At 36.7% G+C, this 14,861-nt stretch overlaps 1 protein-coding gene across 1 annotated transcript in view; it reads right to left on the bottom strand.

Annotated features, from left to right (window-relative positions):
- LOC5564737 (probable cytochrome P450 301a1, mitochondrial) overlaps positions 1 to 13,873 on the bottom strand; it is a 96,192-nt gene extending 82,319 nt beyond the window's left edge. The window contains exon 1 of the mRNA XM_001649033.3: positions 13,541 to 13,873. The gene's annotated coding sequence lies outside the window, so the exon portion shown is untranslated. The remainder of the gene's footprint in view (positions 1 to 13,540) is intronic.
- Positions 13,874 to 14,861: the final 988 nt, after the last annotated feature.

Here is a 14,861-nt window from a genome sequence, read left to right as displayed (position 1 = left end):
TTGATTGTTATTTCTTGTTGGCCAACATTGGACTCTATCTGGGCATATGTTAGCCGAGAAGACGCATGGAGCGTTGGGAAATCTTCGGTCGCTACTTAAAACTACTCGGAGTTGATTTAACGCGCACTCACTGCCTGTCAGAGAGATCGTATCAAATGCCACTGTGTACTCAATGGGCGTCGAGTATTGCAATTTGTATGGAGCTTGTTTGTGTTAAAAGTGTTCATACGATGTAAATTAAATATATGTGTTGCCTTCAATCTTTATGATCTTTCGCTCGACTATGCTTAAACGATGTTAATAGGGTCCTAAAGCCCTCACCCAATTTTAGTGCCAAACGCTTAATTTTAGGCCAAAAACACATGTTTACTCTATTTTTCAATGTTTTTCGTTTGTTTAAGTCCAAAAAACATTTTTTTTATGTTTCTTTAGGTTTTGTCACACCCCTTGCCTTAAACTCAAATTTCGGGTGTATGTTTTTTCCGTGTCCCTTCCGATATGTCAGATAGGAACAACCCCTGAGTTAAAACCAAAAGCTCTGTGGTGTTTTTGTCGACTAAGCGAACGTCAAACATGATCCAAAGTGTCATGGTTCATGTATGGACCAAAATTTTAAATTAATGTATAAATATGATATAACCGATATTTAGGCGGGAAAAATAGCTAAAATAGCTGCAGTAACATGCTCTTTCGTGTTATTAAATTAAAACAAGATTTCATTAAACATTGTAGGACCCTATTATGGCCAATACCAAATTCCTAAAGTTTGAAATGATTTAGAGGAAATTTAGCTGTGCACAGGTGTTTGTAGATTGTATGGAAATTACTATGGAAAGGACCATTTATTTTTGTTCCTAATATTCTGATAGCTCTGCGTCATTATATTATATGGAAAAGTTCACTTACTCTCCTAAAGTAAAATCTTCCTAGCTACAACTTTGCCGAAAACCACGTTTTGATAGGACGTCAGGATAAATTGTTATTTAGCATTACATTGCATTTTACATGCTACATCAAATGTTCGGCAGGCAACAGTGGAAATCCTGCTGGGAATAATATATCAAAGTAATCCAGGCTATTATGTTCTATTGCAAATAAGTAGTGTTGCTCTGGAAGTAATTAAATGATCGTCTCAGCTTGATTTAGACCAGTCTTCCGAAATCATCATTGCATAAGAGAGATTTAAAAAGCATACCTTGGCATATTTCATTTTCTAATGATAAATTCAAATCCTCGCATTTCATTGCTCCTATGATCATTTTATGTAAAGTGTTGCATCATTGATACAGATCATTTTAGCTGTCCTGGAATCGATGTTTTTGACGATGGAATATTGCATCAAGCGATTTCAAGGGATCGATTCAGAGAATAAACACAAAGGAAATTACACAGCGTAACAAAAATGACATTTTTGCGTGTCTCAAGGATCAAATTATGTGTATCTAGTAGATTTGGAGTTGCTGAATCTGATGCCATTATTAGAAATGATCCAGCACGTCACAATTTTAAGCTACAGGTCGCCAAAGTTGTATAAAACACTGTTTTTATTGATGTTTACATGAAATTTTAAGTACAATTTATCTAATTTTTTTGTAATCTAATCCATCAAACATGCTAAATAGAACTTGAACTTTAATTTCAGACATAACTTGATTGAAATTGAACGATTAAACCGATTTTTTCAATTCTCTTTTCGGTGCTGAAAAGTAGCACTTTTCAGTACTGTTTTGGTAGGCATCAACCGAACAACCTAGTCTCTCCATGCCATTTGTGCTTATTTGCGCGGCGTGTAAGTCGAGACGAGTCGTTCTCACCTCGGGTGATGTGAGGCGACTAATGTTAATCCAATGGGAGCGAGTCGACAATTGTCCCTCATTCGACTCGTCTCGCCTCACATGCCGCGCAGAATAAGAATAATTGCATCTGATTCTAGATTCTTTGTGTGATCTGATTTCGACAGGGGCTGTCCATTAACCACGTGATCAGTTTTTTAGGATTCCAGGCCACCACCCTCCCCCCTCGCGGCCATTTGTCCATATACAAATTTATAAAATTCGTATGAATCGTGATCATTGGCCAGACCCTCCCTCTCCCCATGAATGACCATGTGATTTATGGACGACCCCACACAGGCTGGCGATTCTGATTTGGAATCGAATAGTCCAACATTTGTGCTGTGCTGTCTTACCTGATATCGATGGGAGCGTGAAAACTTGTGACATTCATGGGTAGGTACTATACTGTATCACAGCCTACGTGATTGAAAAGTACTGAATTGATACAACGCATGGATGTGTGCCCATGTGGGTTCTCTTGAAATGGTTGTTTGTGCTTTTCGAGTTCATCCAGCTGAAATAGCATTTTTTGAAATAGCAAAAAATGTTGTAGGCAACTCGTTGCAAAACTCGATTTTTTTCAGCACTCGTTGTATTTATCCAACTCGGCGAGCCTCGTTGGATAAATGTACAACTCGTGCTAAAAAATCATCATTTTGCTACTTGTTTCCTAAATAACTATTTCCGCTTCGAAAGTATAATAAACTTTGATGAAAATAATAAATCTTCGAGCTGTTTAGTAGAATACCTATAAGTAGATGAAAACACCGAATTTATTACTATACCATTTAATTCCACTAGAGTTTGTCTTGTACTAGACTCGACTTAAAGAGAACCATCTTATGCACATATTGAGAATTTTACAATTTTTGCACAGTGAGGATTTGCACACCACACATTTAAACTCACATTACAGTTTTACAGCATGCTTCGATACTAACCTATTTCGTCTTTATTTTGATTTAGTGCGAACGATAAGCATAAGCGATGGAACACAAACTATGCCACGTTCAATTCCCCCCCCCCCCCCATCGTTTTTGACTCGCTTTTCGTATGAGCCCTCCAACAATTTTTGTAAGAACTGCCACGCTTGGCTTGACCCCCTCCCCACTTGGAGTGTGACATAATTTGTACATGACTCCCAACATAACTGACTTACCCACCGGTAAACCAAATTCACTTTTTCTAGGAATGCAATCCGTACATTTCCGGAAACGCCATCGGAAGAATGCTTCAGTGTCTGGTGCAGAATTAAAACCTCTAAATGAAGTGTTGAGATAACGGTTAACTAAGATTAAGTTGTTGAAAGTTCTTCCATTAGGACGTATGCCGAATCGCTAATCGATTACGTCCTGAATCTGCTGAAACGGATCTGATTCCGAAGACGATAATTCTATCATTTTGAAACTACCGTCGTTGGGGGTAAGAATGGGTCAAAAGAGGATATGTACGATTTATTTATTGAATAACTTTCACAATTTAACTCCAATAAACTTCAAATTTGATGTGTATGTACTTTAACCGTACTTTCACAACTGTCCAACAAATTATAGAAAAATATTTATTTCATTGCGCCGCCCATAGAGGGGGTGACAATGGGTCACTGTAATTATTTTTGAGAATATGATTGTAAAACCATTCACAGCTAAAAAATATTGATGAAATACGATGCAAACAAGACGAAAAGACATCTAAGATGTTTCACAAGTATGATAAACTCACTTTAAAGAACGATTATAGCAAACAACTTAAGAGCTATGAGAAAATATATGCAAACCCAGCTCTTATCGTTAAGTTTACACAATTGTTTTTGTTTTTCCCCTTAAATTGTCTTCAAAGTCCCATTCCTATTGCCATAAAGTCTACTCAGTTTCCCCAAAGGTTTGCAGAAACAGTGATTATTTGAAACCTTCGCAAACAGTTAAATTTCGGTGCGACATTTCACGATCAATAAATTTTAGGCAGATGTTGACGTTCATAATCATAATTTAAGCAATCCAACTCATTTGTACTTCCGTGCGATGTCTCTATGATATGAAAACACTAATAAATAATTAAATTTAAAAAAAATCCATTTGATAAAATATTACGATGATGTTGCACACGAAAAACAGTTGCTGGTTTGAGAAGTTGTCAAAATGCGTTGCAATGTTATTCAATGCACAGAATCCTCAACCAGACTTGTTTGATGTTTCAGCGATGCTGTATTTAGAAAGAATAAACACATCTAAATGAAGAAAGAGTAGGGTCAGTGTTCCCTTAGTGGACAGTCCCCTATAGTCGCACTAGTGGCTTTTTACGGCCGTTTTGCTATAAATATTTTCAAAATATTTTTTGACATGAAGGTCAGGAGCTATTTATCTAAGTACCATTGATACACAGCTTGATTTTATTCAAAAAATGATCGAAATAATTAGTTTTGCTTAAAATTTGAGCTCCCTTGCGCCTATAGTAAACCAATTGTTCCTATAGTAGCACTACTGAGAGAAACTATTTTTTATTATACAAAAAAATTAATGAATTAAGAACATTTTTTACATCAAACGTAAGCTTTTGATCCACACTTTGAAGGAAAAATATATAAGCTTTGTAAAAATACGGTTTTGATTAGTATTTAGCCAACGCTGTGATGCTAGTGGAACAGAAATTAGAAATAGTGCTACTATAGGCACATGTATTCCTATAGTGGCACAAGCGATAATAAATACATCGTAGTTTTCATATTTTTCCCACAAAACCAAGATAAAAAGCTTTCAGATGATGTAAAAATAATGACGCTAGCGTTATTTTTCGATTTTTTACGAATATTTGTTCTTAGCTATGCGGCTATTGGTACATCGACCCTACACATGGTACCGTAAAACGACAAAAAATAGACTTGTGATGTCATTCACCATCGTTCTTCCTTGACCCAATCTCACCTCCATTTTTAATGTTTTAGACACCGTACCGAAAAAAATGAAATTTTGTGGAAATCCTCCACGATTAGTAGGGGAAGTGGTGCTAAAATGAACACCGTGCCTTTTACCGAAAGAAAACAAATTTCAATGAATTTTTATCACGCACGGATGATTTAGAGCATAAATCGAAGAGTTCGGGTTGATACGGAGGTCAATTGAAGTGAAACTATCAACGAAAAGATTTTAGAAAACCAAGTGTGAAAATTGAAACTGACATAACTTTTAGCTCGAAGGTCTTGAGATTTTTCAGTGAGGTGAATATCGTTATGGTATGATGTCAAATCTAAGACCTATGGATTTCTTTTTGAATGGTTTACAACCCTTGACGGATATATTTTCGGGAACGCAATAAAAATTTTCAAAAATATTCGTTTTGCTCACGTTTTTTGCATGGTGTTCATTTTACCACCAACAGCTGTTCATTTTACCCACATAGTGCAGGTAAAATGAACATTTGCATCGTTTTTTGCTAGCCTAAAACTGTTTTAAAATGAATCACCTGATAAGCCGTTTTATTCAGTTACTTGCGACGTTCTTCTACCAGTGTAAAATCGACTCAAGTAGTGTTTTGTTTCGATTCGTGGTTAAGTCACTTTGTCTCTCCATACAGCGGGGCGGCGAAAGTAGTGGTTAGGTTGCGAAAGTTGAAAATCTTACTTTCGTCGTTTTGTAAATCCGAAAATTAAACTTCTAAAAGTGAAAATCGAGTTGGTTCAGAGCGAAGCGTGTAGAATTTCGTCTGCAAAACACGTAAGATCGATAGAGTAAGTTTGTATTCTTTTTCGACTTGAGTCTATATGAATAAGTTTTCGAGATATGTCGGGAAAAGAAATCTGTTAGTAGGGTTTGGCTGGCAATACGGTGGATAATTTTTACATCAATGCTGATTGCTTTCAAACAAACTTAACAATGAAAAAATTTTGATTCAATCTATTTGACTGCTTGAACTATTTTGATACGTCATAAATAGTTTTCGAAGCATGCGCCTGCTGATTTTAGTGAGTGTGCAAATTGTATCTACACTGTTAAAAATAATGAAGATTACACGTCATGTAAACTCCATCATGCGATGACTTCATGTAAATTTAAATCTGAAATCATGTAAAAATATGGTATATGTCATATAACCCCACAGAATCCTGCTGGATTACATGACATACAGTATCGGACATATAAAATGCACCAAAGCCGTTTCTCCATACAAAATGGTCAACTTCAGCGAGCTATATCTCCGTCGTTTCTCAACCGATTTTTCTCATTTTTTCTGTGACGAACTACAAATTTCCTAAATTTTCAAAAATTATCGTAAAAGTTGTGTGGAAACTATTGATTCAAAAGTTACAGATAGGTTGAATTTTGACATAAAAAATGCACCAAGACGAAAAGTAATGTATCAGACAAACTATCCGTCGTATCCTTTCGGTGTCTTCAGCGCATTTGTTCATTGCGTGATAAGGACCAAATGCACTGAAGACACCGAAAGGATACGACGCATAGTTTGTCTGATACATTACTTTTCGTCTTGGTGCATTTTTTATGTCAAAATTCAACCTATCTGTAACTTTTGAATCAATAGTTTCCACACAACTTTTTCAATGGTTATCAAAAATTGAGGTAATTTGTAGTTCGTCACAGAAGAAATGAGAAAAATCGGTTGAGAAACGACAGAGATATAGCTCGCTGAAGTTGACCATTTTGTATGGAAAAACGGCTTTGGTGCATTTTATATGTCCGATACTGTATAATTGAAGTTTACATGACATATCATGTAAATATCAATGATATTCCACGCTTCAATTATGTGCATTATATGTCTAAAAAATTTACACGTTTCGTTTGAACTGTGTAGCAAATTAACAATTTCAATATAATCTAAAAAAATTCGTGCAAAGTTCAATATTTAGAGCATCAAAATGAACCATAGTTTCAAAAACCAATCCATTATTTGTCAATCGAATTCACTTTAAATTTACGCGATCATTTAACATTCAAGCATCTTTAGTTGAAAATTAAACGTGATGCTATATCAAGAGATGAATTTGGTTTACTTTTACCATCTTCTTTTGTTTACGCTATGTTGAAACTAAAATATTTTTACTGTGTTTGGTCTACTTTAAATATTCATCAACATTATCAGCCATTTATTGTGTATTTCTTTCACAACTGGACTGCGAAGTGCGGCTTCATAAGTGCGAAGAGGCGAATAGAAGTGCGAGATTGCATCGAATCATGTTGGTGTCTTCAGAGCACTTATTCTTTCTACTGCGATGAATAACCCCGCTGAAGACACCGACTCAATTTGATGCAAATGCGCACTTTTATTAGCAATAACATAGTTTTTTTTATTTATAACATACATTTGTAACATTGATCGGAATGTCCCTCCTAACGACGGGCACGACGAGGGGATGACAAAAATCGATGTCCGACGCAATTTTGGAATCCAAGTTGCCGACCTACGTTTGGAGAATATTGTTGACGAAAGTCGATGTCTGACGCCATTTTTAAATTCAATTCACCAAAATCTCAATCAACGAAGCCTGTTTTTACGCAAATACAATTGATGTCACTTGTTAAACGTAGGAAATTCATGAACATCAGTACATTGATCCATTTGCTTATATTAAGAGTTTAGATTTTATGCTATAAATAAGTATCATCAATGTACAACTACTTAAGTTTGAAGATACTCAGGCCTATATATCGTGGAGTCCTCGGAAGTTCAAAAACATCGACACAACTCAATACAACACCTCGTTTGCTAATATGGATAGTAAGAGGCCTTTGCAATATTGAAGAACTATTTATTGATGATTGATTACGCTTGTATATCCTAATGCCCATATTCGATAGATATCTTAGAGGACCAAGGACCTCCTCACAAATTTATACAATACACCGTTTCCCACAGGAATGGTAAGGGGCCTTTGGAGTATTTGAAAACTGTCTTCTAATCACTTATTATGGCCGTAGATCCAAAGGCTGGAGTCCTTGGAGCACCAAAAACATCCGTATAAATCAATAAAATATTCCGTTGACTTAAATGAATGGTTAAGATATTGTGCCATATTAAAAAACTACCTATAGACCATTGATCACGTTTGTACCCAAGTAACCAGTAAGCACGATAATGCGGCACGGTAACAGCATTATATGCGCATATAGGGTAATCATTTGATGCATGTCAGTTTTATATACGCATATAATGTTATTATAATGCCAGAAAAGGCGAAATAGCGTGCCATTATAGTGCCAAGATATAATCGTGCTTCTCTGCATCACTAATGCTGATATAAGACCACGTGAGAAACGTCAGTTGTTTTCGCCAGGTTTTTAGGGCGAATATTTTGTGCTTTCGCGTACGCAGCCAGAGAACTGTCGCGTATGCGGCCAAGCAACTGGTACACGAGGTAAATAAATGAATGAATGAAACCGGAAACCTCTAATAGTATGCAAAAAATGTAATAAAAGTACTTCTCCGTATCAGACATATTCGTTTTGGTAGTTTTCATCCTTCTGAGGACTTGCAACTGCCACATTTTGATCCTCGTTTTATGATGATGAAATTCCTCATTTTGCGTCTCGAACCTGCGACACCCGTATTGTTGAGTTGTTGTCCTGCTCCTTTGCTCCTACGGCCACATAAGGTGAATAGTATTGGAAAGAAAAGTGACCAATTTAAACCATCACTTTTCCCCGTCATAAAACCTGCAATTGTAGTAGTGAGAAGATTTATGTTTGACTCCCTCTTACCATTATATGCAAAAACAAAGCACGTGGTATATCTGTCAAAACACTGGATGGCATTTAAACATGCCCTGTATTCGAATATAAAGCCAATATAGTGCTTATTTGATGCCTGTAGGCATCAGGCTTAGAAGCATTAATGATGCTGTAATAGGGTTTCTATGCAGCGGAAGTGCTGTTATAAGGTCTGTAAGCATTTGTGGTGCTATTATAATGCATGTACGCATCTATGATGCTGATTAAGGGCTTATTATTAGTGCTTATGGTTACTTGGGTAGATTCAAAGGCCTATATTCAGGCCCGGATTTGGGGGGGTGAAAGGGGGCAAATGCCCCGGGCCCCTCGGTGAAGGAGGCCCCCCGAGGAATCAAAATTAAGAACAAAAAACATTTTGCAATACCTTACAATGAAGTCTCTTTAGCAATTCGGACAAATGATTTTAAAGTCAAAGTCAACTTTCCAATATTTTAGTTTATTTTTTTTTTCATTGCTTAATCTCACAGTTTGGTAAATTGTTATCCTTCAATATATTACGAAAAAAAAACATAGCCAAAATCTTCGAAATTTTTTCTAGTTAGTTCTCAAAAAATATTTGAATTGAACGTTTTTGCAGGGTTTATCTGGTTCCTATCAGAACTTTAACATTTAAACTTATTTACAATTCTATCAAAAACATTTCTTTTGTGATTATTTTCAAATTCTTTTCTATTTTATATTCCATAGTAGAAGAAACTTATTTGAATTCAGTAAAGGCTTGTAGTAAACTTTGAATATAATTGATAGAATATACAGTACTGCCAAGAATAAAGTACATGATGGCCGACTTTCATACAAAATTGGTCAAGTTTAGGGAACTGTTTAAAACCTCCTAACAAACCGATTGACCTGAAATTTGAACTACATCTCATATATAACCCTTTTTGTGGCTTGTTTAGGTTAAACGTAGTGAAAGCGGAAAAGTTATTTAACATTCAACGTTTCGGCTCGTGGTTGGAGTCTTCCTCAGGGAAGTTATTTTTTTATCCAACCACGAGCCGAAACGTTGGAAATTAAATAACTATTCCGCTTTCACTACGTTTGACCGAAAAAAAAACCACAAAATGAGTCAAAATGAGTGGATTTTAGAAACTTAGATACTTTTGCATAGAGTTTGATGATTCATTTAAAAATCAAATTCGAAGTTTTTTTTCCCAACGTGCTGTTCAATTTTCAGATCAATCGGCCTTGTGCACTGTGCAAGTACTGTAAATACTTTGTTTTTTTTTCAGAGAATAGAAACTTGTATTGAAAAGAATAAAAAAAAGTTTAGAGAAAAATGGCTTTGAAGATTTTTAGCTATTTTTCATTGTATTCAAATTATTAAACCAAAAAAGAGCCAATCTCCTAAGAATTATAATATTTCTCCCTTTGGACGGAAAAATCACCTCAAAACACCTTTTTTTCAATGTAAGCTCACTAACGAAAATGTCAGTTACATTACTTTGAATTTAGGACCCTCATATGTTTGGACCATCTCGTTCAAAACTCAAATTCAATACGTTAGTTTGTGGAATTTTTTATAAAGGGCCCCCTTTATGAGATCTGACCCGGGCCTCCCGAAGCCCAAATACGGCACTGCCTATATTCAATGAAGTCTTTGGAGGACTTAGGATATCGGTACAAATTATAACAATACTCATTTTACTGCTACATATAGATAAGGACCTGTGCCATATCAAAAAAGCATCTATTGATAATTGGTTACGCTTGTAGATCCACAGGGCCTATATTCAAAGCCCTTGGAGGACCTAGGACATCCGCCCAAATTATTACAATACACCGTTTACTCACATGAATGGTTAGGGGCCTGTGGAGTATTTAAAAGACACTGACACGTTAATGCTTCCAGTGGACGATTTGCCATTTGAAGGAAGCACCACACTAGACAACGGACTAGCATGCAACGCCCAGTGGTACAGTCGAAATACATTTCTGACGAAAAGTTTTCCGGACTGAAGCGGGAATCGAACCCACGCCCCTTGACACGCTGGGGCTAAGTGCTGGGTAACACTAACCGCACGGCCACGAAGCCCACAAAACTAACTTCCAATCTCTTATTACAATCGTAGATCCCAAGGCCTATATTCAATAGAGTCCTGGGAGGACCAAGAACATCGGCACAAATTATAAAAATACTCATTTTACTACTATGAATAGATAGGGGCCCCAAGTAACAATGAAAGCTGAACAGCAAGAGTATTTGCTGAATATTGGCTGATCAATGGTGTAAAAGGCTGAACACCGTGACAGCTGAACAATAATTTGAAGAAAAGCTTATTAAACACTCTTATTCAGCAGTATACTCAAAGCTGAATATTGAGTTGAACAAACTATTTTTCATCTACAGTTTTAACTTTTGTTCAGCCAACCTGAATGATATTGATCAAAGGTTATTTAAAGCTTTAATCAAATCAACAGCCATTGTAGAAAAATTGTTCACCTGTATGGTGATAAAAATAGACATACCGAAATATATACCTACATTGGGTCGAACACTAAATTAATAATTATAATCTGTTTCAAAATCTTCACATCCCGAAGCAGACATGCTGTAAACGCACACGGGCCTATCATTTGTCAACAAGAAAGAACACTACACTCGATGACGCAGATTTCTTCGTAACATTTTTAACTAACTGTGCGGAATCGAAATCATTACCAACTTGCATTGACAACAATTGAACAACAGAAATTAAAAATTACCTAGGTCTCTATTCTCAAACAAAAATCACAACACACTTTGACAGCTAACTCAAGTGTTTTTGCATAGCGCTGTTATCACTTCTTCAGCCTCAATGCAGCCTTTAAAATAGCCCTTATTCAGACAAAACAATATGTTAGTCCCTTGCTGTTGATGATGTTCACACAGTCTCATGTGGAGCAGATGTCAAGGTAAGTGGTTATAAATCAGCGAATCCCAGTTCAAATCTCAATGACACATATTTACTAAGCTTCATCCTTAAATTCCAGCACTTTTCTACACTATGTGTTTGAAATTGTTAGTTGTGTTGATAAAACCCAAAACTATAAACCTGTAAATACTTTTTCATTTTTTTTTGGTTAATTGTTGAATAATGGATGAATAAGCGATCGTTAAGCTTTCGAAGGCTGCCATCTGTTCTAAAAATAGAATTATGGTTATTGAAAGAGGCCTGAATAAGTGCATGCTAGACCTTTATTGAGCCTTCTATATAGCTTCAATTAAGCTTCAGGCTGAATAAAATCGCCAGAATTAGATGTTTAACAGCTGAACAACAGTGAATGCAGGCTATGAACAGCTTTTGTTCAAACAAAGGCTGAATTGAATTAGCTATAAAAGCGTTTGAGCAGCTTCAAATTGTTACCTGGGGCCTGTGCCATATGAAAACAACATCAAAGGATCGCTAAATATGCCAGTGCATTGCAGGTATATATTCCAGGAAGTTTTTGGATGAACTAGAACACCTGTTGTACTCACTTAATTACCAAAACTTGGATCAGACAATACAAACGTTTCTTAAAAATATAACAATCTTCTAGGGTGCAGTATTGTGAGACATTCTTCAACATAGAAATGATAAATTGATCTCCGTTAACGCATGTAGAATCATATGCCCAAACTCCAAAGAGTCCTTGGAAGACCTTAACTTGCATACATTCTAGCCTGATTTAGAACCCAATGTATTAATACTATGTTAATGGTGCTAAAAGAGTATATTTTTTCTAAACAATATAAATTAATTTCATGCAAGTAGACTCCAAACGGCAAAACCTCGTTTTACGAACTGAGCTCCCTCGTTTCGCACTGATTCAATTTACGCACCAACTAAATTTACGCACCCCCGATCTAGTTCGTAAATTGAGGTTATAGTGTATTGGATGATCTTGAAAGACCGACTTACTGAAAAGTTGGTAGGATATGATTATATGAGGCTGCCCAAGTATTGTACTTGTTCTCAAGGTTCTGAAAGATAACTCGTTCCTCTTCTTTTGTAGGGATTTAAGGTACATCAACGCCTTTGAGGGACTTGAAGCCATCAACCTTGTTGTTAACCCTCTGAGAGATCATTGAACGGTCGCGCTTGTGGATCTGATGGCCTATGCTCAAAGGAATTTTTGTATAAACTTGAACGGTCGTTGATCTCGAGACATATTTTTATTTGCCTTTATGGGTATAAATTTCGTACATAAATCTTCGAGAGATCACAGGTTGAGCTTTCAGATATGAAGACCTGTTTTCACGGAATCCGTGGCTGATCTAGAAAACCAAGATAAATCAACATACAGTTGATATTGTTCTACAACTTTGTCGCACAATATACTCATTTTAGTCTATTGAATGTCAATTTACGTATACAAACCGAACTTTGAGGGAAGAATTTCCATTGACAAGTAAATAAAATTCAATTTACGTGAATGGAGATTTCAGTGCATTAATCTTATCCCAACCATTTTCTAAGTTGTCGTAACACATGTTTGATTCAGCATTTCTTTCGTTATTCCGGCAAACATGTTTTGTGATACCAAACTTTCACGCGATGAATTATAATTTCCACTTCATTTTCGCTTTTCAATTGAACCGCAACACGATCACACAAATCCAGCGTTCACCTGTCGAGAGCACCTCGCGGGGAGATATCACTTTTGCACGTACGAATCAACCAAATCCAAATGTGCGATCGCCGCTATAATCAGCGTAGCGCAGTTTCACAATCCATAATAAAAAAGCAATTCCTTTTTCCGCTGCTGTCCCAAACGGGGTCAATCGAAACTATTTTTCCACGTCGCCACCCCTTTCTTCTGCTGCTTCCACATTCGAGCCTATGGAATCACTTGTCGACTTGGATAACTCGCTCTGAACGTGTTCAACCGCGCACCCTATGCCCATGGCTAGGTACTTGCTCATTAACTTCCACTCACCGAAATATTAGAAAAAAAATCTTGATGCTTAGAAAAAAGGCGATTTAGCAAAACACTAACCAATCGAGATGTCGAAGATGACGACGACTACGAAGAAGAAGAAGAAGTAGTAGTTGAAGAACTTGAAGATCCGAATCAACACACTGGAAACACGCGCGCTTCGTAACGGAGGCCTACAAGAGAAACCAACTCGCGGCCAGTTCCACCGGACAGAAAGGAAAAGGAACACCGAGACACACACAAGACACTAAAAAACTTGAATGAACCCCGTTTATTGAGCTGGTTGAACACTTGAAAACCGCGAGAAAACCCCGTACAACTGAATGGTACCGACCGAGACGAACGCTGAGCTAAGACTGAACCGCGTTGAACTTGGCAGGCTTGATCGTGGTGGTCCACTGCCGCTCGGTTGATGCAAGAAATCCGGCTTCGGCGGCGCACCTCGACTTTTTCGCTGGTTGGAGGCCTTCTCCTCTCCTTCCACTGGTCTGCGCTGCCCGAATCAATCGATAGATGATGGCTTTTTTTCTCATGCGAATCGGATGGATGGATGCTGGGCGTAGGCGTAGTCAGAAGGGTGACTATGAAAAAAAATTAACTTCACTGCCGTGTGTTGAAAAATAATCTTGTTTTTTTTTTCAAGATTGACTCCGGCATGTATTTTTGTAAATCAATTACTTACAGTATGGCCCATAAAAAAATGCGAAAATCGTCTTATCATGTTTTATGGTAGTTTTTACATAGAAAATGTGAATAAAACATAAATATTATTCATTACTTGTATTGTTTAATCTATTTAGACTCAGTTTTTCGCTTTGGATATGATTTTTATCTGTTACTTTCACCTTACCAGAGAGGAATTGGAAGCATACCTTCAAATTTTATCATGCGGACGTCGAGTTCAATATCTGTGTGATGAAAGCTTCTAAAACATCAACGATGGCATGGGATTCTTCACAGGCCTTGTCTCCAGCAAACGCCCATATCAAATGACAGAATGGGTTCATACCTGGGTAATTGGAGACTTAAACATATTTTCGAAAAAATGGCTGATTTTGCAGAGCTTTGATTGAACCTTCATATAAGTGTGATAAGCGGCTCCGTTTTGCTTAAAACCTATGAGCTAGTATTGATATAAGTTGTCTCTAACCGATGCAAAAAAAATTTTCCTCAAAAATCTGTTATAGGCCTCTGTATTTGTTTTTTATTCAACCTTAACAAAAAATAAAGGCATATCAAACCTATAAGACGCAAATGCCCTCAAAACTATTACCCCAACAAAATATTTTATTGTGATCATGAAAAACACGTTCTCTAAGAACTCCTCCATCCTCTGATACCAAACAAACTAAAATTTTCAACAATAGAGTGTGATTTTTTA

The sequence above is a fragment of the Aedes aegypti genome, chromosome 2, assembly GCF_002204515.2.
Source record: "Aedes aegypti strain LVP_AGWG chromosome 2, AaegL5.0 Primary Assembly, whole genome shotgun sequence".
NCBI lineage: Eukaryota > Metazoa > Arthropoda > Insecta > Diptera > Culicidae > Aedes > Aedes aegypti.
This window is presented reverse-complemented; position numbering and strand designations above follow the sequence as displayed.